The 26,845-nt window shown below is 42.7% G+C and overlaps 1 long non-coding RNA gene across 5 annotated transcripts in view; it reads right to left on the bottom strand.

Moving 5' to 3' along the window:
* LOC113633865 (uncharacterized) overlaps window positions 1-26,845 on the bottom strand; it is a 300,566-nt gene that overhangs the window by 265,639 nt on the left and 8,082 nt on the right. The window contains exon 1 of one of the 5 annotated variants that reach the window (XR_003438394.1): window positions 25,304-25,914. The exons of the other annotated variants lie outside the window; for them this stretch is intronic. This is a non-coding gene — a long non-coding RNA (uncharacterized LOC113633865). Of the gene's footprint in view, window positions 1-25,303; window positions 25,915-26,845 lie in introns of those variants that run through there. 5 annotated transcript variants of the gene reach the window in all.

The following is a 26,845-nucleotide window of genomic DNA, read 5'->3' as shown; positions in this document are numbered from 1 at the left end:
CCCATTGCAGCCTGGATCCTGCCTACAGATGGCCAGTTGATGACCCAACCACAGAAGCAAGACCTGAGTCCAGGAAGGTGAGGCGACCAAGGGTCCACAGCCTGCTGGTGGCAGAGACAGCATGGAGACCAGACCTCCTGATGGCCAGGCTCCAGCCCAGCCCTCACTCTGCTGGTCTCAGCAGGCATGGATCCCCGCCAAGGTTGCTCTGATGAGCTACGTCTGCAAGGTCACCTTTGCCAAGGCCCCTGCACGTCACTGCCACGTTCACCTCCCTAACCCACAACTCTTCAATGAATCTAGAAAAATGGTACAGGTGAACCTATTTCCAGGGCAGGAATAGAGACGCAGACGTAGAGAATGGATGTGTGGACACAGCGGGGTAAGAGGAGGGTGGGACGAACTGGGAGATTAGGATTGACGTATATACACTACCATGGGTAGAACAGATGGCTAGTGGGAACCTGCTGTAGAGCATACGGAGCTGAGCTCAGCTCCGTGCTCTGGGATGACCTAGGCTGGGGGGATGGGGGGTAGGAGGGAGGTCCAAGAGGGAGGGGATATAGGTATACATACAGCTGATTCACTTCACTGTACAGCAGAAACGAACAATTATACTCCAATAAAAATTAAATTAAAAAAATAAAGTTTCAATGATTCCCAATTGCTTCTTGGACTCACGTCCACTCTTCTGAGCTGAGCATGATGTTCTTTCTCTTTCCTTGCTTCCTCTAAGGTCATCCTGGGAGCTTTAGAATTTGACTCATTCATGTACCTACATGTCCTGAGTACCCACTGTGCAGGGCACACTCACTGCTCAGCCCTGGGGACACAGAGTCAGATAAGACCCAGGCTCTGCTTTGAGGAGCTGTGATGGTCAATTTTTTGTATCAGCCTGGCTGGGCCATAGTGCCCAGGTGCTTGGCCAAACATCAATCTGGATGTTGCTGTGAAGGTATTTTTTAGATGTGCTTACTGTTCATATCAGCAGACTTTGAATAAAGCAGATGCCCCCTGGTAATGTGGGTAGGCTTCATCCAATCAGTTGAAGTGTTAGAGAAAAGACTGAGGTCCCCGGAAGAAGAGAAAATTCTGCCTCCAGACTGCCTTTGGACTCAAGCTACAATATTAACTCTTTCCTGGGTCTCCAGCCTGCCAGCCTGTCCTGCAGATTTGGACTTGTCAGCCCTCACAATCACATGAGCCAATTCATTAAGATAACTCTCTCCACTCCAGATAGATAGATAGACAGACAGACAGATAGATAGATAGATAGAATGATAGACAGATAGATAGATATATAGATAGATAGATATATAGAATGATAGTTAGAATGATAGATAGATGGTAGATAAACACACACACCCCTCATTGGTTCTGTGTCTCTAAAGAACTATGAGTAACATAGGAACTCATAGTCTACTGGGAAGTATACTGACTGTGACTTCCTTTCATCATACTAAATTCACACTTGATGTGAAGGCACAAGAAAATGAAGGAAAGGACAATTTTTTCCCCAGACTTGTAAGCAGGAGTTTGTGTATCTGTGCTACGTGCATTTTTCCGAGAAAAGTGTCAAAGAATTTTGGCATCCCCCAAAACTCAAGGACCACTAAATATCCTGGTCTTGGATGGCCCTTCCAGTCTGATTTTCTGTAATGTAGTGTGACATAAAGCATCTCTGTGGTTTGTTTTGATCTCATTAACCAGAGGCCTAGAAGGTTTCTGGTGCTGATTCCGAATGAAACCACTGAGGAACGATAGACAGTGTCCTAAATCCAGAATCTGACATTTGTGGATCCAAACTCTATCTCTGCTGTTTACTCGCTCAATACCCCAGGACATGTCACTTAAACTCTCTGAGCCTCGATTTCCTCATCTGTCAAATGGAAATAATACCATCCCACAGAGTGGCTGTGAGTCTTAAACGAGGAGGCAAATGTGACTGATCAGCACAGAGCCTCACCCACAGAGATCACTCAGAAAATGTCCATTTATTAATTATTCACACAGCTACACTCAAGGTCTGAGAAGCCACCATCCTCAACTTGCAGGACTTCAGCGTAAGCCGACCAAGGTCAAGTTGCTTTCTTTTTAGTCACAGACACGCTGGCCTGCTGACTGGGTTTGGACCCAAGCCATAAGGAAAAGAGTACATAATGCACCTGCTCCTTTAAATCCAAACTCCTAAGAGAGGACAAATATTTTTCCCTTGTAGAGATAAGAGGATAATTATACCTCCCTCAAAAAATTGTCACAATGCCAGGACGCAAGTGCTTTGCAAATGCCTGTCTGTCCTTCCTCAAATCCTGAAGGCGAAAGAGCATGGAGGTCTGGAGCCTGGGGTCTGGAGTCAGATAATCCAACCTTGTAGTTCTGTCTGATGGCATCCCGGTCTTCAGGCCTTGGTTTGCCCCAGTATCAAGCAAGGTTGGTAAAATGAGGCATCTCGTAGTTTACAAGGATTTAATGAGACAAGTCATGCAAGGCCTAGGCTCCCTCTCTAGTAGGGATTGGGAGCAAGTCCTATTATTATTACCTTAACTTTTGCAGGGAAAGGTGGTCACTGCTGGCACCGAGTTCTTGCTGTAAATTTCTGCTTTGCCTAAGCACTTTTTTTTTAATCGATCTTTATTGGAGTATAATTACTTCACAATACTGTGTTAGTTTCTGCTGCACAACAAAGCGAATCAGCCATATGCACACACGTGTCCCCATATCCCCTCCCAAGATCCTGAGCCTCCCTCCCACCCTCCCTATCCCACCCCCACCAGGTCATCGCAAAGCATGGAGCCCATCTCCCTGTGCTATGCTGCTGCTTCCCACCAGCCAGCTATTTTACACTCGGTAATGTATGTACGACAATGCTACTCTCACTTCGCCCCAGCTTCCCCCTCCCACCCCGTGTCATCAAGTCCATTCTATGTCTGCCTCTTTATTCCTGCCCTGCAACTAGGTTCATCAGTACCGTTTTTTTTTAGATTCCGTATATATGTGTTAGCATACGGTATTTGTTTTTCTCTTTCTGACTTACTTCACTCTGTATGCCTAAACCCTTTTGAACAGGCATTCTCTCACCTGCCAGCAAAGAAGCCCTGGCAAATGTGTTTTGGAAATGTACTCTCTCACTTTACATTTTGGATCACTGTGCTGGGCGGGCAATTACCTCTCGTCCCCCTTTCCAGATGGGATATCTGAGGTCTGAGAGATGAAGCCACGTGCCCAGTGGGGCATGCTTAGGAAGCAGTGGAAGAGTTTTATCCTCTCCCGACATTTCTGCCTCATCTTGCTGACTGCATGGGGGTCAGAGGGTTGATATAGCAGTGAGGAAATTTGGCAAAAGCTTCTTAGTCAGGGGGTCACAGAGCAGGAGAAAGCATGGAATTTTGCCCCTAATTATGTCCTGTTTAACTTGGCCTTCCCTCTGGCCAACAAAGCTAAACTGTCAGCAGAGGTCTTGCCCTTGGGTAGCCATCAGGAATTCTGACTTCTAATTTGGGCTGATCACTTTGGACAAGTTGTCCAGCCTCCCTATTCTCATCTTCCCATTTATAAATCTGAGATAATAATAGCTTCCCAGTGGCCTTTTTTTGAACAGGGTTACATCATTTGTTCTCCTTAATTTGCTTTGTTTGGGTAGGCAGGAAATTATTTTCAGCCAGCAGCCAGTAATTACTAATCATACTGACAATCTGTAAAAAAAAAAAAGAACTGCCAAATGTATTTCAAGACTAGACCTCTATCTCCTAATGAAACATTCCCCCGGGAGTGGGTTTCAGCTGACGTTCAGCCACTACTTGGCTGTGATTGGACCAGAATAGAAAGAGCACTGGACTGTTAGGGAGCCCCAGGTGAGGCTGGGAGACCCTGGAGAAGTCGTTTTACCTGAGTCTCCCATTGATTCTTCAACCATAAAATGAGGGAACTGGACTAAAAGACCTTAAGGGTCCTCTTCAGCAGAGCTGCTCTGACTCCACCTATAACAATCATTTAATAAAAGTAGTTCTCAGTCACCCTGGTCCCTCCCAATCTGCACCCTTCCTACTCACCCTCCAGACAGCTACCACTGTGAATCTAATTGTGCCACCCGCTGTGTGAAACTCCTCTGATAGCAGAGGAAGGGGCATGAAGATCATGGTGTGTCCATGCAAATGTATAATAAGCAGTCATTTAAAATAAAACATAAAGAGGAGCTTTCAATAACATGGGGAAATGAAGAGCTTAATTTAGGTGAGAAAGGCAGGATACAAAATTATGCAATATTATGTCAATAATTAAAAATGCAGAAGACAAAAATTAGAAGGAAATGTCACAAGATGTGAACAGTGGTTAATTGACTCAGCCTACTAAGTAAGTGCCAGAGCTAGGACTCGAACCCAGGTCGTTGAGGGGAAGAGTATGTGCACAAGTTGTTAGAGAAGTAGCATGAATAATAAACATCCAGTACTTTGAAGAATTCAAAGACAGAAGTATCGGAATTGTGACGTGGGCCGAGAGACCCTATTTAGAGAAATCCTCATGGCTATCTATCATGTACTCTACCATGGATTATGATCGAAGAAAGTAAGTGAATGTATTTTTTCCAGATCATTCACTTTATTCCTTTCCTTCAGCGAAATTTGTTTACACATTAAGAAGCCACGTTTTGTTCATCCTTTAGGCTCATCCTCTAAATATCTGTAGAAGCTAAGCAATAAATCTTTGGCAACTTAAGCAGTGAATCATTTTGTTTGTTCCATGAGATTGTCATTAGAGGTACTAGATTTTTTTTTTTTTTTTTGAGGTACTAGGTTAAATAGCTAAATGACTTCATAATTCAGACAAAAATCCTGTCCTTTTTCTCTGGGCTGTATCACTGCCTTTGAAATTACACTATTTAAAAAAAAAAAAAAGTAGGGCTTCCCTGGTGGCGCAGTGGTTGAGAGTCTGCCTGCCGATGCAGGGGACACGGGTTCGTGCCCCGGTCCTGGAAGATCCCATGTGCCGCGGAGCGGCTGGGCCCGTGAGCCGTGGCCGCTAAGCCTGCGCATCCGGAGCCTCTGCTCCGCAACGGGAGAGGCCGCAACAGTGAGAGGCCTGCATACCACACACACACACACAAGTTCATTTATGCTGGTCTTAGCAACTCAGGAACCCCAAGATGTTCCAGCATGCCAAACCTAACAACCTCCTCTCCCACTAATTACCCAGGGTTTTCTGGACACGGTCCTAATTGTCACACTCACTGATTGCAGACATGTGCCCCTAGCTGAGGCTCACTTCCTGAATAACAGGAGGTAATATAAACTAGATAAGTATAGCTCCAAGAGGTAGGTAAAAATCACTGGATGTATTATTTTCTTAAATAAAAGGGTCAGCTTTAAACAAACAAAAACTACCCTGTTTCTAAATGATGGTGTACCAGGCCACTGTCACTAGGAAAACAATTCCACCTAAATGATTGAGCAGGAACAATTCATTCATGTTAACCAGTATTCCATGGGGCAAATCTCTCAAGACAGAGAAAACATGTAAGACAAGACATCAGGCAGTATTTTCATGGAAACAATGCTGTGCTTGGAATTGGGAGTCCAGGATTAAAATCCCAAGTCCTTATATTTCCTCCATGGGTTTTTTTTGGGAGTTCCCAAGCATGCTTAATCTTCATTACTGCCGTCCAAAAACACAGGGCTAAAAGATCTAGCACTCCAGAAAATAAGGGGAATATAAAATTAAACATAGACGGGAAAGAATCAACAGCTCTTCTTACATATATATTTTTTTTTTATTTTTTTATTTTTTCAAATATAGGGCTCAGGAGAGCACCGTGTTACCTATCATTGTAGGCTATTAGTGCTGAGAGAGATCTCAGGGCTCATGAGTCAGGAGGTTTTCAACCTGGAGCAATGCACCTCTAGGGGTTCCATAGATACACAGCCTTCAAATGTGAGATGGACGTCTGCAGTCTTTGCCTTTCCAGTATGCATTGTCCCATCTCATGGAAACAATATCCTAACTTTGAGGGAGAAAACCACCCCCTTTCACTCTCCATGTGGTTCGAGTGGAGCCTGCCCTCACCATGTTACAGTGACAGGCGTGTGGCCAGTACAGCCTCCGTCCCTCTATCCACAGGGAAAACATCAGACCTGGGCTGGACTTTTGACAGAACCATGAGAAAAAGTTGTGCCCTTTATATTGGGGTTGCTCAACTGCTGGACTGTCAGCCTGAGTTGCTGATGGACATATTTGCCATCATCTGGGGAGACCCTTCCTGAAAAGAAAGTCAACAACTCAAACAGCAGTGTCAAAAGATAGAAAGAGATAGGTTCCTAATGGCATCCCTTGGGCTCCTGGATCCAGCCAAGCCTAAAGGTGAAGCTTCTCCAAAACTTTTGAGAACCATAGACCACGACACTGCCTTTTGGTGTATACCAGTTTCAGGTGGGTCCCTGAAACCAAAAGAACCCTAACCAATACATGAGATTTCATGAATTCCTTGAAATAGTATGCAAACTTTCTGTAAATATGCAGAGGTATATTTTCCTAGAGAGAGGATCAGTATTCATATGAGTTCCTGAACTAAAAAGATTAAAACTGACCATTCACATTTTACAGTTGAGGAAGCAGAGACCCAAGTCACGAGTAACTTGCTTCACATCATACAACAAGTTGGTGACAGAACATAGACCAGAGTTCAGTTCTGCTGACTCATCATAACCCTACATCTTCCTCCTTACCAGTGGAGCCCACCTCTGACCACTCAGACTAATTAGGGAGCTGGTAACCATCACCATGTGCAGGCTTTCCCCTAGACCAAGTGAGTCGGATCATCTAGGGATGCAGATGTGAGCAGGTATTTTAAAAATCTCCCTGGAAGATTCTAATGTGCACTAAGGATGAGAAACTCCTGCCTTACAAAATGAAAACAATGAAGCATACACAACCCAATTTGTCCAATATTCATTAACAAACTTAAATAAATACCTTACTAACATAAAATTAAACATCTTCCTCTACTCATGCACTATGCTGGGTGTTAAGCTGCAAAATTGAAAAAGACATAGGTCTTGCCCTCAAAACCACTTCATTTTTCATGCAAAAGAAAGTAAAAACCATCCATCAAGGAAAGGGGGTGGAGCGCTGCTTTTCATCTGCAGCAGAATGGAATTCTTGGCAGCTCTGCCGTCAAGCTCTCAGCCACCTCACTCTTTCTTGGTCTCTCAAATTAAGTAAACAGTTCCTTTAGAAGATACAGTCAAGTGTTTGCATGTGTTTGAAACAGTTTCATTTAGGCAATGTAAGGCACCTGAGTATATTTACAAAAATTTCCTTTAAGGGTAGAGTTTTTCTGTGATCGAAGTTAAATTGCTATCAGCATAATATGCACTGTTATATCTATAAGATGTTTTATGTAAGCCTCGAGGTAACCACAAAGCAAAAACCAGAAGATTTTCATGTAGATTCACAAAATATAAAGAGAAAAGAATGAAAGCCTAACACCACAGAAAATCATCAGTTCACAAAGGAAGGCAGCAAGAAAGGAAGAAATGAACAAGGAAACTACAAAATAGCCAGAAAACAATTAATAAGATAGCGTTAGTAGGCCCTTACCTATCAATAATTACTCTAAATGTAAATAGATTGACTTTTCCAATCAAAAAAGACACAGAGTGGATGGATGCATTAAAAAAAACAAAAAAACAAAAAACAGGACCTAGCTATATTCTGCCTACAAGAGACTTAGCTCAGCTTTAAGGACACACATAGGTTCAAAGTGAAGGGATGGAAAATAATATTTTATGCAAGTTGAAGTCAAAAAAGAGCAGGGATAGCTATGCTTATAGCAGACAAAACAGACTTTAAGCCAAAAACAGTAAAAAGAGACAAGTTTATTATGTAATGATAAAGGAGTCAGTTCATCAAGAAGATATAACAATCACAAATACATGTGCAGTCAACATCAAAGCACCTAAACATATTAAGCAAACACTAACATATCTGAGATCTATACACTAAAAACTACAAGACTTTGATGAAAGAAATTGAAAAAGATACAAATAAATGGAATGTTACCCCCTATTTATAGATCAAATAGTTAATACTGTTAAAATACCCATGCTACCCAAAGCCACATATAGATTAATAGAACTCCTATGAAAATTCTAATGGCATTTTTCACAGAAGTAGAAAAAACAATCCTAAAATTTGCATGGAACTATAAAAGAGCTTGACTAGCCAAAGCAATTCTGAGAAAGAAGAGCAAAGCTGGAGGCATCACACTTCCTGATTTCAAACTATACTGCAAAGCTATTGTAATCAAAATAGTATGGTACTGGCCTATCAACAGACACATAGCCCAATGGAACCGAATATAGAGCCTAGAAGTAAACCCTCACATATATGGTCAACTAATGCTTGACACTAGAGCCAAGGATACTCATTAGGAAAAGGACAGGCCCTTCAATAAATGGTGCTGAAAAAGAACTGGAAAACCACATGCAGAATGAAATTGGACCTGCATCTTACACCACGTGCAAAAATTAACTCAAAAAGGCTTAAAGACTAAGAACTCAAATAGTAAAATCCTAGGAAAAAAAATAAAAGAACAGGAAAAATTACTTGACATTGGTCTTTTTTGGATATGATACCAAAAGCACAAGTAACAAAAGCAAAAATTAATAAGTGGACTACATCAAACTGAAAAGCTTATTCACAGCACAAGAAACAATCAACATGGGCTTTCCTGGTGGCGCAGTGGTTAAGAATCCGCCCACCAGTGCAGGGGACACGGGTTCGAGCCCTGGTCTTGGAAGATTTCACATGCTGCAGAGCAACTAAGCCCGTGTGTTACAACTACTGAGCCTATGCTCTAGAGCCCACGAACCACAACTACTGAGCCCATGTGCCACAACTACTGAAGCCCATGTGCCTAAAGCCCATGCTCTGCAAGAGAAGCCACCGCAATGAGAAGCCTGTGCACCACAACGAAGAGTAGCCCCCGCTCACCACAACTAGAGAAAGCCCGCGTGCAGCAACAAAGACCCAATGCAGCCAAACATAAATAAATAAAAAATAATAATTTAAAAAAAACAATCAACAAAATGAAAAGATAACCTACAGAATGGGAGCAAATATTTGCAAACCTTATATCTCCTAAGCAGTTAATATCCAAAGCATATAAAGAGCTCATACAACTCAATAGTAAACAAAAAAATACGGTTAAGAAATGGGCAGAGGAACTGAGCAGACATTTTTCCAAAGAAGACATAAAATGTCCAACAAGTACATGAAAAGGCGCTCATGTCACGAATCATCATGGAAATGCAAATCAAAACCACAATGAGATATCACCTCACACCTGTTAGAATGGCTATTATCAAAAAGAAAAAAGATAAATGTTGGTGAGGGTAGGGAGAAAAAGGAACACTTGTTCACTGTTAATGGGAATGTAAACTGGTATAGCCACTATGGAAAACAGTATGGAGGTTCCTCAAAAACTAAAAATAGAACTACCATATGATCCAGCAAGCCCACTTCTGGATGCATATCCACAGGAAGTGAAAACAGGTCCTTGAAGAGATATCCACATCCCTACGTTCATTGTAGCATTATTCACAATAGCCAAGATATGGAGACAACTTAAGCATCCACTGGTGGATGAACGGATCAAGAAGATGTGAGATATGTAACACACATATATATAGTTATAATTATATATTTATTATATATAGTTATACATATTATATATATTTATACCTACTATTTATACAGTTTTACACACACACACAAACACACATACAGTTGACCTTTGAATAACATGGGTTTGAACTATGCAAATCCACTTATACGCAGATTTTTGTTCAATAAATAGGTACAGCACTACACGATCCATGGTTGATTGAACCTGTGGATGCAGAACCATGGATACAGAGGGCGGACTACGGGACTTGAGCATCCTCAGATTTGGTATACGTGGGGGCTCCTGGAACCAATCCCTCATGGATATGAATGAATGACTGGAAATACAGATATAGATATATAGCTATAGGTATAGATAAATGGAATATTATTCAGCCTCAAGAAAGGAGGAAGTCCTACCATTTGCGACAACACAGGCGAAACTAGAGGGCGTTATGCTAAGTCAGGCAGAGAAAGACAAAAACTGTAATGATATCACTTTTATTTGGATTCTATAAAAGCCATACTCATAGAAACAGAAACTAGAGTGGTGGTTACCAAGCACTGGGGTGGGGAATGTTGGTCAAAGGGGTACAAACTTCTAGTTATCAGATGAATAAGTTCTGGGGAACTAATGTACAGCATGGTGATTATAGTTAATAATACTGTATTATATACTTGAAAGTTGCTCAGAGAATAGATTCTTAAATGTTCTCATCACAAAAAAGAAATGGTAATTATGTGCTGTGATGGTGGTGTCAGCTGACACTAAGGGGAATAATCATTTTGCAACACGTAAGGGTGTCAAATCAGCACATCAAATTACACAATGTTATATGTCAATTATATTTCAATAAAGCTGAAAAAAATGTTAAGAATTTTAAAATTCTCTTTAAAGAATGTGATATACAAGTAAGTTTACCCCTTGTGTTTTATCTAAAGACACCTACTGACTTTCACTAGATTTAATTTTACATCACCCTCTGGGAATTGTCCCACCCTACCTCTACTCCATTCTTCTCCCATTATAGGGACTTTAACTCAATAAGCATGTACTAATCAGCTCTCTCTTAGTCAGCTAAATCTTCCATAATAGAGTACCATAGACTGAGTGGTATAGACAACAGCCATCCCTTTTCTTGCAGTTCTGGGGATTGGAAGTCCAAGTTCCTGGTGAGAGCCATCTTCTTGGCTTTCAGAGAGTCACCTTCCTGCAGTGTTCTCACATGGTGTGAGGTGGGGCGGGGAACAAGGGAGAGAGGAGATGGAGGGGGGATGCAGGTGGGAAAGAGTGTCCTGGTGACTTTTCTTAGAAGGACACTCATCCTATCAGGTCAGGGGCCCACCCTTATGACCTCATTTAATCTTTATTACTTCCTTAAAGTCCCCGTGTTCAAATACAGCCAACCTGGGTGTTAGGGCTTCAGCATATGAATTTGAGAGGGGACACAAACATTCAGTGCATAACAAGCTCCATGACCCAAGCTCTATGTGAGTGTCTAAGGCTGGAAAGGATGAAAAACAATATCAAAAAGAAAAAAACACAATCGAAAAATGGACAGAAGACCTGAATAGACATTTTCCCAAAGAATTCATGCAGATGGCCAACAGGCACATGAAAAGATGCTCAACATTACTAATCATCAGGGAAGTGCAAACCAAAACCACAATGAGATATCACCTCACACTTGTCAGAATGACCATGATCAAAAGGACCACAAATAACAAGTGTTGGTGAGGATGTGGAGAAAAGGGAACCCTAGTGCATTGTTGGTGAGAATGTAAATTGGTTCAGCCACTATGGAAAACAGTGCGCAGCTTCCTCAAAGAAACAAAAATAGAACTACCATATCATCTAGCAATTCCACTCCTAGGTATACATCAGAAGAAAATGAAAACACTAATTCAAAAGGGTACATGCACCCCATGTTTATAGCAACAATGTTACAATACCTAAAATATGGAAACAACCTAGGTGTCTGTCAACAAATGAATGGATAAAGAATATGTGATATACATATATGAATATTATTCAACCATAAAAATAAATGAAATTTTTCCATTTGCAACAATATGAAGGGACCTTGGGGGTATTAGGCTAAGCGAGATAAGTCAGACTGAGAAAGACAAACACTGTAGGTTATCATTCATATGTGGAATCTAAAACATAAAACAAACTAGTGACTATAACAAAACAGAAACATGGAGGGTGGTGGTGTGATGAATTGGGAGATTGGGATTGACATATATACACTAATATGTATAAAATGGATAACTAATAAGAACCTGCTGTATAAAAAAATAAAATAAAATTCAAAAATTCAAAAAAAAAAAAAAGAAACAGACTCACAGATATAATGAACAAATTAATGGCTACCAGTGGAGACAGGGAAGGGAGGAGGGGCAAGATAGGGGTTGGGGATTAAGAGACACAAACTACTATGTATAAAATATATAAGATACAAGGATACATCATACAGCACAGGGAATATAGCCAATATTTTATACTAACTTTAAATGGAATATAACCTATAAAAATTTTGAATCACTATATTGTACACATGAAACTAGTATAATATATCAACTATACCTCAATTTAAAAAAGAAAAAGGAAAAAGCACAGTTACTGCCCTCAAGGTGGTAATGGTCAAATGAGGAGGGATCAATAAATACACATTTATTTCTAATGAAAGCAAACTGTGATAAATACTATAATTATAGTTATATCCCCACTTATTAAGTGTCTACCACATTCCAGGTACCATGCTGAACATTGTACATGCCTAATGGCATTCAGTCCTCACAGCAGCTGTTGATGACCTGCATTCCACAGGTAAGGAAACAGATTTGGACAAGTCTAGTCATTGGCCAACCCTCAGCTAGTTAGCGGCAGAGCCAGGATTGGCCCTGAGTTCTGTTAGCTCCAAACATGTAGTATCCCTGGCTGGAGTAAGGAAAGTGTCAGGAACCAGGAAAGCCAGGTTCATTCCTGGAGCCACATTTCTACCCACTAGCAATAAAAGGGGGGAAATCGAGAAACAAGATTCCTGCTCTTAAGGAGGTCAAGCCTAGAGGGGGAAGTCAAATGGCAATTTTAGAAAGTGTTAACTGCTTTAAATAAAAGAATTGAGGGACTTCCCTGGTGGCACAGTGGTTAAGAATCTGCCTGCTGATGCAGGGGACATGGGTTCGAGCCCTGGTCCGGGAAGATCCCACATGCCGCGGAGCAACTAAGCCTGTGCGCCACAGCTACTGAGCTTGTTCTCTAGAGTCTGTGAGCCACAACTACTGAGCCCTCGTGCTGCAACTACTGAAGCCCATGTGCCTAGAGCCCATGCTCTGCAACAAGAGAAGCCACCGCAATGAGAGGCCCCCGCACCACAACAAAGAGTAGCCCCTGCTCGCCACAACTAGAGAACGCCTGCATGCAGAAATGAAGACCCAATGCAGCCAAAAATTAAAATTAATATTTTAAAAAAGAATTGATACCATAGAACATAGTACTAGGGAAAGCATAAGACATAGAATCCAGAGAAAGTGTTTTATTTCAAAATTGGCCCAGGTGGACAAAATTCAGACAAGGGATGTAGAAATTGGGAGGCGGGTGTCGCTCTGATAATACTGACACCTCACACTTGCAACCTTCTCCAGAGGCTCACCATTGGACACATTAGAGTCCCCTTACCTGGAGATGCACCACAGACAAGGATAAAAGACGCCCCACCCGCTCAACCCAAATGTAGACATTGTGCAACCCCAGCTGGGCCAGCACTTCCGTCGCACATGCTTCCTCCCATTGCATTTAATAAAGCCGTACGTGAGATGAAGTGACGCCACCTAAGCTATAATATGTGCTGGGAATTGGAATGGAGTTACAAATGTAGTATTTCTGGGGCCCCTGAATGTCTGAATCCTGCCCTGCCAATCACCCCTCCCCACTGTAGAGGTCCCAATAGATCTACAAGAAAGAGTGGCCACAAAGGAAATAAAATACCTTTCTGTTATTAGCTGGGCCAGCACCCAGCACCTGAACTCAGCATTCCCTGTTAAAGAGGAATTAAAACAAAAACATGTTAGACCACAGACTAAGTGTAGCCTCTTCCTCCCCAAAAATCCACATCCAAATTTTGACTTCTCCCACTGTCTCTTCCACATCTACGGAGCAAAAATGTGGGACAGGCACTATGTTCAACGTGGCTTAATTAATACTGGTTTTCTAAATGGAAGTAATAAAGTTTATGAATGAAGCTGCCTACCAGTCTTTTCTATTTGGTGCAGCTGTGTTGTCTGATACAGTAGCTATTAGCTACTTGGGGATATTTATATTTAAAATTAAATTAATTAAAATTAGATAAAAATTCAACTCTTCAGTCACACTAGCCACATTTCAAGTGCTCAACAGGGACTTCCCTGGTGGGGCAGTGGTTAAGAATCCGCCTGCCAATGCAGGGGACACGGGTTCGAGCCCTGGTCCGGGAAGATCCCACATGCCGCGGAACGACTAAGCCCGCGAGCCACAACTACTGAGCCTGCGCTCTAGAGCCCGTGAGCCACAGCTACTGAAGCCCGCGCGCCTAGAGCCCATGCTCCACGAGGAGAGAAGCCACTGCGATGAGAAGCCCCATGCACCGTAACAAAGAATAGCCCCCGTTCACCACAATTACAGAAAGCCTGCGTGCAGCAGTGAAGACCCAACGCAGCCAAAAATAAAATAACATTAAATAAATAAACAAAAAATAGCCAGGCACAAATGGCTGCCACATTGGACAGTGTGGATGTACAACATGCCTATCACTGCAGAAAGGTCCCCTACACAATGTTGACCATGGAGGAAACAAGAGGACAAGAGACAGAAGAATGCCCTTAGGCAGGGCTCAGTTTATCTAACCAGCCCCTGGGGGATAAAAGGAAGTCAGAAAGAGAGACGTGAAAACCAGTCTACCACCTTCAACACACCGTGAACCCCCCAGCGATGGGCCCAGCCTAATCCATGTTTCAGACTCTGACCAACAAACTCACATCACCCCCTCAAGGAGAAACACAGATGAGACAGCAAGGGAAAGGGTCCTCTCTGCTTTCAAGATGGGTATGGGAGACTCCTGTCAACCAAAAAAAATCAAATTAAAAAAAATGTGGTCTACAGCCTGGAGTAAGTCCACTTGCCATCCAGAATAAGTATGGAATCCCAGAGAAGGACTGATGGACCCAGTTAGGGTCAGGTGCCCCCCCTTGGATCAGTCACTCTAGCAGAGTTTTTAAGAACACGGCAGCCAAAGAGGTGGCTTTGTGATTGGAGCATGACTGCTACTGAGATACGCAGACAGAAAGGCAGGGGTCCACCGCACTGAGGACATAGCCCTCATTTCACTTCTCACTTCGTTTAGCCAATCCTGACTTGCTTCTTCCTGGTCTTGAGATTTTCGAGGGTAAGGAGCCCGTTTCCTCTGCTATGCCCAGCACAGCACCTGCCTCACAGTTGCCTCTTCTTCTCAATAAATATTTAACTGAATGATGGAATTTATTGAGCCCTGTCTTGGACCAGGGACAGTGCTATGTGCTCTATATGTATTAACTCATTTAAGAATTACAGTAACGCTATGTGATGGATTTTATTCACCCTGTTTTTTAGTTGAAAAGAACTGAGTCTCATCAAGTAACCTGCTCAACATCACACAACCAGTAAGTGATGGATGTGGAATTCAAACGCCCTTCTATAGGACTTCTCATGATGCTAAATATTTAAAATTAGTGAGCGAATGTTAGCATAACTGACTTGATTAAATACCAAAAACTACTCACAGAATAATTGTTTTAAATTGTACCCTACTAAAAATCAGATAAGTATGAGGCCACGTTCAAGAGGACTTCTGAGTATGAAAATTGATGTCTGTTTTCTGTAAACGCAAACCCACATTCACACCGTATTTTAGGAGCAAAAACGTGGGCTGGCAGTATGTTAGACACAGCTTAATTAATAATGATATTCTAAATGGAAACAATGAAATTATAAATGAAGTTGCCTGCCAGCCTTTTCTACTTGGCACAGGCATCTATTCTTAGGCCCTTACCCATCTGCATTATATAGCTGACCTCTGAATGTCAGTGACTTACTGTCTATAATTGATGTACAATTAGCATCCAGGGTGCTCTGTAGCTTGCATTTCTCTGCTCAAGCCAGTAGCTAAAGAGTAAAAGCTAATTCTAACTTCCTCAGTTTCTTAGTTTCTAACCCAAATACTCTGAGTACTGCCTTCTCCCAACACTCTTCAACAAGCGATCTAAAATCTAGGCTGCTCACTAGTCCTAGAGCAGATCTTTCACATTCCTTCCTCTACAACTTTGCTCATACTGTTCCAGCAGTGGTATTGCTTTCTCACCTCACCTAGGACTCACTTAGCCCTTTGTTTTCTTCAAGGACCAATGAAACCCACACAAAGTGAATATGAGTAGTTTAAATATTCCTCTGCTACCACTGTCCTAGGAGACGTTTAATATTTGACATAGGAAGTGCCAAGGTGCTGCAAATTGGGAGCTCCATGTTCAACCTGAGCTTTGTACCAGTCCGTTTTTGCTGTGTAACAAATATGAACAAAAATCTCTGCATCATATGACAGTACGCTTACACATCTACAGGCATTTGGAGTTCTGTTGATCTAGGCAGAGCTTCTTCAGGTTTAGCCCCAAGTGCAAGTTGAGTCCAGGTGTGCTCCCCGTGTTCTTCATCCTCCTTGGTGTAGGCACTTCCTAAGGCACGTTATTCTCATGGTAAAAGGCAGGAGCACTAGTAAGCCCAACCACCTAAGCATAGTTCAAGCTTCTGTTCACAACACATCTGTTAACATCCTATTTGCCAAAGCTAATCACGTGGCAAGGTCAAAGTCAGGGAGTAGAGACAGTACTTTCCTCTCGTGGGGGTAGAGGGAAGGGAGTGAATATTGCTGCACAATAAATAATCGCTACAGACACTAATGCATTTAAAATATCCCTTTTGCCATAGCAGCCTGTAATATGCAAATAAAGAGGCGGAAAACATGCCTAGAGCATTCAGATGACACAGAAACAGAGGAGAGCTGCAGTGCACAGAGCCTCTCCTCAGGTAACGAGTAAAGAAGACGGAGCACTTGGGAGGGCATGGGGGAGGCAATAACATCTTCTCAGTGAGAATGTGTTATTGTGGAATTCCCTGGTGGTCCAGTGGTTAGGACTCAGTGCTTTCACTGCCATGGCCCAGGTTCAATTTTTGGTTGGGGAACCAAGATCCCACAAGCCATGGAGTGCAGCCAAAAATAAATAAAGAATGTGTTATTGGCAGGGACTCGGAGGGAACTCCGCTCTGGTGTCATCATACACAGTTGATGGGGACATGAGCTGATGGAAACATTATATAGGGAAATTTGTCAGTATATCTCACAGTTAGTGAATGCACACACCCTTTGCATTCCTAAACCTAAAGCTAACCCTACAAGGTACGCACAGATTATACTCATTTGTTTTTTATAGCAAAAAAAAAAATTAATAAAAATAAACAAGAGCAGAAAAGAAAGAGTGAAAACAAATGGAGTATCCATCTCTAAAGGTCTGGTTAAGTAAGTTATGGTACATCCATACGGAATGTAATAAAGCCGTTAAAAAGAATAAACTAAATCTATACATGCTAATTCATTCATTAAAAAAAAAGATTGTGTGTCTACTACATGCCAAATCCTGTTCTTGGCACTGGAGGCACAGCAGAAAATGAGCAGGGTCTCTCTTCTCAAGCAGAAAGAGTGGTGGGAGACAATTCATAAGCCAACAAGTAAATAAGATAATCTCAGGAAGTGATAAATACTATGTGAAAATACAGCAGGATGATGTGCTAAAGGGAGCCTGGGAGAGAGAACACCTTTGAGGGGTGTCTGTGGAATGCCTCTCTGAGCAAGTGATGTCTGAGCTGAGACCTGAAGGACAGGGGGCCAAACCTTTCTTGAAGAACATGAAGATCTAGGAGGTGAACACTCTAGGGAGAGGAAACAGCAAGGGCAAAGGCCGTGAGGTGGGAATGAGTTTGGTTTATTCAAGGAAAGGACCAAATGCCAACATCATTAGAACAGAGTAAGTGGGGAGAACAGTGGTACAAGATGAGGTTGGAGAAATACTAGGAGACCTGTCTTTCTTCTGTCCTACACATTATATTTTTGTCCCCAGTTTCTCCATCTATAAAATTGTAAAATGGAGTTGCTAATCAGTGACAGCTTTTTTTTTTTTGGCTGCATTGGGTCTTCATTGCTGCATGAGGGCTTTCTCTAGTTATGATGAGCTGTGGCTACTCTTCGTCACAGTGTGCGGGCTTCTCACCGTGGTGGCTTCTCTTGTTGCAGAGCACGGGCTCTAGGTGCTCAGGATTCAGTAGTTGTGACACACAGGCTCAGTAGTTGTGGCTCGCGGGCTCTAGAGTGCAGGCTCAGTAGCTGTGGCGCACGAGTTTACTTGCTCCATGGCATGTGGGATCTTCCCAGACCAGGGCTCAAACCCGTGTCCCCTGCCTACATTGGCAGGAGGATTCTTAACCACTGTGCCACCAGGGAAATCCTCATTGACAGCTTTTATCTGCTAGGGTCTCGGCAAGAAGTCTGTGCAGAACGCAGGATAGGCGTTAACATTCCCCACTTTACAGGTGAGGAAACCAAGACTCAAAAAATGACCTTGCCCCAAATCACACATTTTGATCAACAGAATCAGGACTCAAATTCACCTCTCCTGATTGTTATCCCAGTGCCCTTTCCATTACATTATAACCTCCTTCACCTCATTTGTGTATTCCAGTAATAGCAACCACAAATTTTGAGACAAGTCTTTATAACCTCCAATTCTTCTTTTTTTTTTTTTTTTGCGGTACGCGGGCCTCTCACTGTTGTGGCCTCTCCCATTACGGAGCACAGGCTCCGGACGCGCAGGCTCAGCGGCCATGGCTCACGGGCCCAGCTGCTCCGCGGCATGTGGGATCCTCCTGGACCGGGGCACGAACCAGCGTCCCCTGCATCGGCAGGCGGACTCTCAACCACTGTGCCACCAGGGAAGCCCCCTCCAATTCTTTTTAAGAGAGATTTAGCCCCAGTGTTGTAGATAAATTGAGTTTTCCAGCTGCAGCATGGAGCCACCCAAGGGTTCATGAGTTTTATTTTCAATATAGTTTGCTGTTTACATATTTATCTCTCCTACCAAAGTGTGAGATGTCAACATGCTGGAATGATCCATGCTATAGAACGTCGGTAGGCAGAGAAGTTGTGGATGAAAGATAGGGTGAGGGGCAAAAACCGTGCCCATGTTACACATTGAAGGTCACCCAGCTTGTAAATTATGAGACCAGGATTTGAGCTAATATGTATCCAAGTCAAAGTGGGTGCTCTTGGGACTTCCCTGGTGGTCCACTAGTTAAGACACTGAGCTTCCAGTGCAGGGGGCGCGGGTTCGATCCCTGGTCAGGGAACTAAGATCTCACATGTGTGGTGCATTCACAAAAAAAAAAAAAAAAAAAAGTGGGTGCTCTTTCCAATAATTGGGACCATGTGTGCGAAGGATCAAGCAGGGGCCTGACATGTGGTAATAGCTCAATTAACTGTAGCAGCTATTACTGTATCACATGTGTTCTTAGAAGGCGCTCTCCCTAGTCAGCAGTCATCCCGTCTAACGATGGCAAAGCCTCCACCCAGAGATGCTTGAGATTTAAAACATCACGTTGTGGGGGCTTCCCTGGTGGCGCAGTGGTTGAGAGTCCGCCTGCCAATGCAGGGAACGTGGGTTCGTGCCCCGGTCCAGGAAGATCCCACATGCCGTGGAGCAGCTGGGCCCGTGAGCCATGGCCGCTGAGCCTGCGCGTCCGGAGCCTGTGCTCCGCAACGGGAGAGGCCACAACAGTGAGAGGCCCGCGTACCGCAAAAAAAAAAAAAAGATCACGTTGTGAGGACGCCAGATGATTCCCGTGTCGTGAATCTTCCCTCCGTAATTCACACAAAAGCCTGACAGTCTCGCTTCATTTCTCAGAACAGAATCTGCTGGGGACTGAAAGATTAATCAGACTTCATTAATTCCGCAAAATAAACCATGGCATGTTTACCCACGCGCTCAGAGGCGTTATCATAAATCACCAGACTTAAAGCTCACCTGTCTGAGCAGAGGCTTGGCCTGCACTCGGGCCCTGGGAGCAGAAGGTCATGGCATCAGTGGCTTTTCCCAGTGGCTTCATTTCTTCCTGAGCTTTCATGTGACCAGCAGGACTGCTGCATGGTGCTCCAGTTTGATCATTAACAGAGTCATGACCATTCGCCCAGCAGTTGAGAAGGGGCTCTAGAGCTGTGTGTATTTTAGCTCAGAATAAGAGACTAAACTACACTGAGAGGAGATTAGGAGCTTGAGAGGCAGTGATTTGTTTTTTCAAGCCATAGCTTCATAAGGCCAAAGTCTGAATAGGCCTTCCAGATCCGGAAAGGATTAATAATGTGTCCAAGGTCACACAAGCCATTAACGGCAGATCTGGACCCAGAGCTCAGGACTCCTGATTTTCAGTCTGGCTCTCTTTCTACTTCAATGCATATGCCTACAGGCTTGGGGGAGATTAGAATACATTCCAAAATATTTACTCCCTCCTGGGACAAGCGTACTGCATACCTTGGTCTTCCGCACATGACTTTCTTTGGCCTTCGAATATAAGCAGACCTACTGCAAGCAGGGGTGGGAATGTGCTTGAGGGGTGGGTCATGAGACCCTCACAAGCTCACGGGTCCAAGGAAGATGAGAGACTTGTGGGGGCAGACCTTGCCCCAGCTTAGAGGCACCCAGTCGTTCCCAGCCTAGATCAGCCAGTCCCCAGATGATGCACAGACACAGGAGGGAAATGGATGCCTATCCCTGAGATTCTTTTGTGGTTGCATATTATGCAACAATATGGCTGATTCAAGGCTCATCCTGCAAACAAATGCATTATTCCTGTGATGCAGAATGATGCATTAGAAGGATCCTGAACTTTGACAGAATTCATTTGAATCTTTTATTTTTTAAGACTTTTTTGATGTGGACCATTTTTAAAGTCTTTATTGAATTTGTTACAATGTTGTTTTTGCGTACCACAAAAAAAAAAAAGCAACATTGTAACAAATTCAATAAAGAATTTAAAAATGGTCCACATCAATAAAAAAAGTCTTTAAAAAAAAAAACACAAAAACTCTCTGAACCCAAAGCAATCTACAGATTCAATGCAATCCCTATCAAACTACCACCGGCATTTTTCACAGAACTAGAACAAAAAATTTCACAATTTGTATGGAAACACAAAAGACCACGAATAGCCAAAGCAATCTTGAGAACGAAAAACGGAGCTGGAGGAATCAGGCTCCCTGACTTCAGACTATACTACAAAGCTACAGTAATCAAGACAGTATGGTACTGTCACAAAAACAGAAAGGTAGATCAATGGAACAGGATAGAAAGCCCAGAGATAAACCCACACACATATGGTCACCTTATCTTTGATAAAGGAGGCAGGAAAGTACAGTGGAGAAAGGACAGCCTCTTCAATAAGTGGTGCTGGGAAAACTGGACAGGTACATGTAAAAGTATGAGATTAGATTACTCCCTAACAACATAAACAAAAATAAGCTCAAAATGGATTAAAGACCTAAATGTAAGGCCAGAAACTATCAAACTCTTAGAGGAAAACATAGGCAGAACACTTTATGACATAAATCACAGCAAGATCCTTTTTGACCCACCTCCTAGAGAAATGGAAATAAAAACAAAAATAAACAAATGGGACCTAAGGAAACTTCAAAGCTTTTGCACAGCAAAGGAAACCATAAACAAGACCAAAAGACAACCCCCAGAATGGGAGAAAATATTTGCAAATGAAGCAACTGACAAAGGATTAATTTCCAAAATTTACAAGCAGCTCATACAGCTCAATAACAAAAAAACAAACAACCCAATCCAAAAATGGGCAGAAGACCTAAATAGACATTTCTCCAAAGAAGATATACAGAGTGCCAACAAACACATGAAAGGATGCTCAACATCACTAATCATTAGAGAAGTGCAAATCAAAACTACAATGCGATATCATTGCTCTTAACATAATTGAATATTATAAAAATTAAGAGAACAGCTAGAATGATACCATTGATTTTTTTTAGTATAGGCTGTTAGTTCCTTTGTTGAACAAATGAGTAAAAATGAAGATTGCGGCTTCCCTGGTGGTACAGTGGTTGAGAATCTGCCTGCCAATGCAGGGGACATGGGTTCAAGCCCTGGTCTGGGAGGATCCCACATGCCGCGGAGCAACTAGGCCCGTGAGCCACAACTACTGAGCCTGCGCATCTGGAGCCTGTGCTCTGCAACAAGAGAGGCCGCGATAGTGAGAGGCCCGCGCACTGCGATGAAGAGTGGCCCCCGCTTGCCACAACTAGAGAAAGTCCTCACACAGAAACGAAGACCCAACACAGCCAAAAGTAAATAAATAAATAATAAAATTTAAAAAAAAATGTCATGAAGAACCTAGGGGTAAGACAGGAATAAAGACACAGACCTACTAGAGAACGGACTTGAGGATATGGGGCGGGGTAAGGGTGAGCTGTGACAAAGCGAGAGAGAGGCATGGACATATATACACTACAAAACGTAAGGTAGATAGCTAGTGGGAAGCAGCCGCATAGCACAGGGAGATCAGCTCAGTGCTTTGTGACCGCCTGGAGGGGTGGGATAGGGAGGGTGGGAGGGAGGGAGAAGCAAGAGGGAAGAGATATGGGAACATATGTATATGTATAACTGATTCACTTTGTTATAAAGCAGAAACTAACACACCATTTTAAAGCAATTATACCCCAATAAAGACGTTAAAAAAAAAAAACGAAACTGGCCCATGTACCCTTTGGACAATACAGCTTTCCTCAAGGCAAGCTAGAGCCACCAGGCTTTTTGGTCTAAGGAGTTTTGTGTACATAAAAAAACAAAAAACAAAAAAAAACTCTCTGAGACTCGATTTCCTGAACTCTAAAATTAAAGTAATAATACTTACCTATAAGGAGATGCTATGGACTGAATTTTCACCCTCAAAATTCATATACTGAAGCCCTAAACCACTGCTCACCAACACAGTGCCTATATATGGAGATGGGGCCTACAAGGAGGTAATCAAGGTTAAATGAGGTCATAAGGGTAGGGCCCTGATGTGATAGGATTAGTGTCCTTATAAGAAGAGATACCAAATACCAAAGCACAATCTATCTCCTCTTTCTCTCGCAGTCTGCAAGCCAGGATGAGATTCTCACCTGCAACCAAATGTTGTTGTTTAAGCCACCCAGTCCATAGTGTTTTGTTACAGTAGCCTGAACAGATAAACAAGAGGATGATCAGACCTAGAAATTCAGAATTTAAAGTTAACTGCCTAGCACATAGTGGGATTCAGATCACAAACCTCTAGCTGGAGAGTTGGGGGAAGAGATTGAATGTGACTACATTGAAAAATCAGTAATGTCAGAAATGCATTCTCCTCTAATGTTGTCATAAAACCCTGATTTTTATCTGGGTACATGGCACCCAACATAAAAGCTGTATTTCCTAGATTTTTTTGCAACTAGTGATGCTGAAAGCTCAGCCTCTATGCACGGGTGCCGGATCAAATCTCAGAAAGAAGAGTTTTGGGTGAAGTAGAAAAGGATAGCTTTATTGCTTTGCCAGCCAAAGGGGGACACAGCAGGTTCCTGTCTCAAAAAACTATGTGTCCCAACCCAGGAGGATTTGATGAGTTTTATAAGAATACTTCAAGGGTGGGGTTGCTGACAAGATGAGGGTGTATGCAGGGTCTCAGGTGGTTGGTCTCCTAATCTTGATGAGCTTCTCTGGTCCCTTTAATCTCGCCTCAGGTGATCTCTTGGCTGCTCCTCCCTTGATTAGCAACTGTTTGAATAGCCCTTTGGAACTCAAGGAAGGTCTTGGAGGCAGGAGTCTGGCCTACAAGATACGCGGGCCAAAAACAAAGCTTCCGTGCCCAGGAGCCCAAAGTTACCCACCCTCCCACTGATTTCACTAGTGTGATTTAACTATATGACTAAGTGCTTCTCAAGAAGATATAAGTGGGAGTGCCATGGACAACTTCTGGAACATGTCCTTAAAAAGAGGGGACATCCTCATTCTTACTGACTTGAATGTGGACACAATGGCTGGAGCTCAAGCAACCATTTTGGAATAGGAAACCGCGTGCCTGTACAGCAGAAAGGAGACAGAAGAAGCCTAGGTTCTGACACCATAGTACCAGCCCTGGACCACATGCCTATGAATTTCCTTAACATAAGAGAAAATAAACCACTAACTTGATTAAGCCACTATTTAGGGCAGCCCTATTCAGCACTATTTCTCTGCAAATCCTCAGTCCCCACTACAGAGCTGCTCTGAGGCCCAGGAATCTGTGTTTCAACAAGCTCTCCAGGTGATTCACATACTCAGTAAGCTTGAGAGGCACTGATTTAGAGTTTTCCACCACATATGCCTAACCTGATAACTGATAGAGTAGTCCTAAATTGCAGGTTCTGTCAAGGACTTGGTGAAAGCTTAAAAGGCAGATGACATAAAGCCAGGAGAGATGGTGAAGGCAATAACGGGCAATGTCAAGCTTTAAAATGATTTTGACGGAGTGGAACGCTGGACCAAAGCCAAGAAGATGAACGTAATAGGGATATAAAAAAAGCAAATCTAAACATTCTTTTTTTATTGAAGGAAATAGAAAATGTTCTATCTTTGACTTCGTAAATTAAAAAGAAGAAATGTAAAATTACATATTTTAAAATACAGCAGGGGCTTCCCTGGTGGGGCAGTGGTTAAGAATCTGCCTGCCAATGCAGGGGACACGGGTTCGAGCCCTGGTCTGGGAAGATCCCACATGCTGCGGAGCAACTAAGCCCGTGAGCCACAACTACTGAGCCTGCGCATCTGGAGCCTGTGCTGCACAACGGGAGAGGCCACAACAGTGAGAGGCCCGCGCACCGCGATGAAGAGTGGCCCCAGCTCGCCGCAACTGGAGAAAGCCCTCGCACAGAAACGAAGACCCAACACAGACAAAAGTAAATAATTAATTAATTTTAAAAAATACAGCAAATAATGCTATAAATCAATGCCAATTATGGCTAGTGAAAGGAACAAGGGAAGGAAAGACGATCCAGAGAGGGAATGAGAACAAAATCCGACATAATGAGGAGATACAGTCAAGGACAGACAGGAAGAGAATTGGGGCCCAAGTTCAGCATCACTCTGTAGATGCTCAGATGATCTTCGCAGCTGGAGGTAATCATGATAATGCATCAGATTATATTAAAACTTACTATGCGCCAGGCACTGTATTGTGTGAATTGTGCAAATGTATCCTCTCAGGAACTCTATGAGATAAGATCTATTATTATCATTGTTTCTCTGATGCAGGAACTGAAGCACAGAGAGGCTGAGTGATTTTCCAATGGCCACACAGCTAGCACAATGCAGAAGCAGGATAGGAACGCAGGTGACTAGATTTTGGGACTGTGACCCTCAGCCCCCCCGGTGTACTCTACCCTTTGGTGCTGCCCCACTCTCATTACTGATCAGTTTCTATCCATTGATAGCCTGGCATAAAAATAAGGAAATCCATTACCTCCTGTAACTGTAAACCCAGAGATTGAATGAGGATCCAGATGCAGTATGGTTATCAGCTCAAAGATGGCATCACAGATGCAAGCTGTTTCCATTCCTCTGTGCTACTGTCCTCAGCGTCTGGGTTCATTCTAAGGCTGGTTCCCCTCATAGCTCCAAGATGGCAGCCAACAGTCCTGAAGCTTTGTGCTTTCTTTTCATGGCCATTCCCCAAGCATGGAATATACTGGAATATATACACTTAAATTCAGTTTATTGTACCAATGAAGGCAAATGACCGTCCTTAGACAACAGAGGTCATCAGTGGGAATGCTACACATTGACTGGGATAGATAACTCCCTGCAGTCAGAGATGGGCTCACCAAATCAGCGCTCTGCATTACCCAGGAGCTCCGCTCTTAGTTTTTGTGATTCTCTCTTTTCTTTTCTAAAGCAAATCAAGTTTGTTTGTTTGAATTCTGGCAAAATAATAAATACTGAGAAAATCATAAAATATTCATTAGAAAGCACCTTGGGTATAAAACAATACACCCCTCTTTCCAGCCCTTCAACAGCCTTCCTGTTCGTCAGAGGCATCATAGGAGAAGGTGCTTTGGGGCAATAACCCTCCTGCTTTCCTTTGACAGGTAAAATCATATTCTGTCAGGAGGGGCCAGCATGAGGTAGTGGTGGTAGCAGGTACTTTTGGAGGAGACCTGTCCAGTATATACTGAATGTCTAGACACCAAGAATGATGTCTCATGCTTTATTATTTAGTTATGTTAATCATTACAAGGAGACGATATTATCCCCATTTTATAGATGAGAGAACCACGGCCCAGAATTTTTTTGTGTGCAATTTGCTCAGTGCTATTCAGCTTGTCAAGTGGCAGAGGTAGATTTCAAACTCAACTCTATATGATTCTGTAACCCAAGTTCTTTCCATTCCACCACACAGACCCAATACAGGATCATTTTCATTTGCTGAAATTATTAGCATTGAATCTTTTAACTGAGATTTCTTGGCTACTTCTTACCTGCTCTCTGGCCCATGTTAGTCGAAAGAACTAGCCTACCTTGCTAAATGTTTTATGTATACAATCTCAGTTTATCCTGCCAACAACCCTGTAATGCAGTTTATTAGGGAGAATGCTCTTAGCTGCAAGTAGTAGACTCCAAAATCAAACGTCATGTGCCTATGGCCACATCCCCAATTCTTTTCTAGTTATGGTTCTCTCTAGACTTAATTGCAGGTATTTTGAGTTTATTTTTCTTCAGTGGGAGAACCATAATTGGTGCCACCTTCATCAGTTCAGAGGTTTCAATAGAGGGACCACACCTTCTGTTGATCCTTGGTACAAGGCTGAATTTTAATCAGCCTTTGTCACTTAAAGTCCTCAGTGTTATCTTTTGTATGGAAATCAGAATCAATTACGTTCTCCTCTGAGCCCTCAAATTTCTGGACAATTTCTACTCCCTTCAATCTCTCCACAATGTACAATTTTTTCCTAAACTCAACTTTTTCGTACAATATTTCATCCCATGCAGACCGTAGCATCCCAGG

The sequence above is a fragment of the Aethalodelphis obliquidens genome, unplaced genomic scaffold (genome assembly GCF_003676395.1).
Source record: "Aethalodelphis obliquidens isolate GAN/ISIS:26980383/991018 unplaced genomic scaffold, ASM367639v1 scaffold41, whole genome shotgun sequence".
In the NCBI taxonomy this organism is placed as follows: domain Eukaryota; kingdom Metazoa; phylum Chordata; class Mammalia; order Artiodactyla; family Delphinidae; genus Aethalodelphis; species Aethalodelphis obliquidens.
Note: the sequence above shows the minus strand (reverse complement) of the source record. Positions and strands in the feature narration are given on the sequence as shown.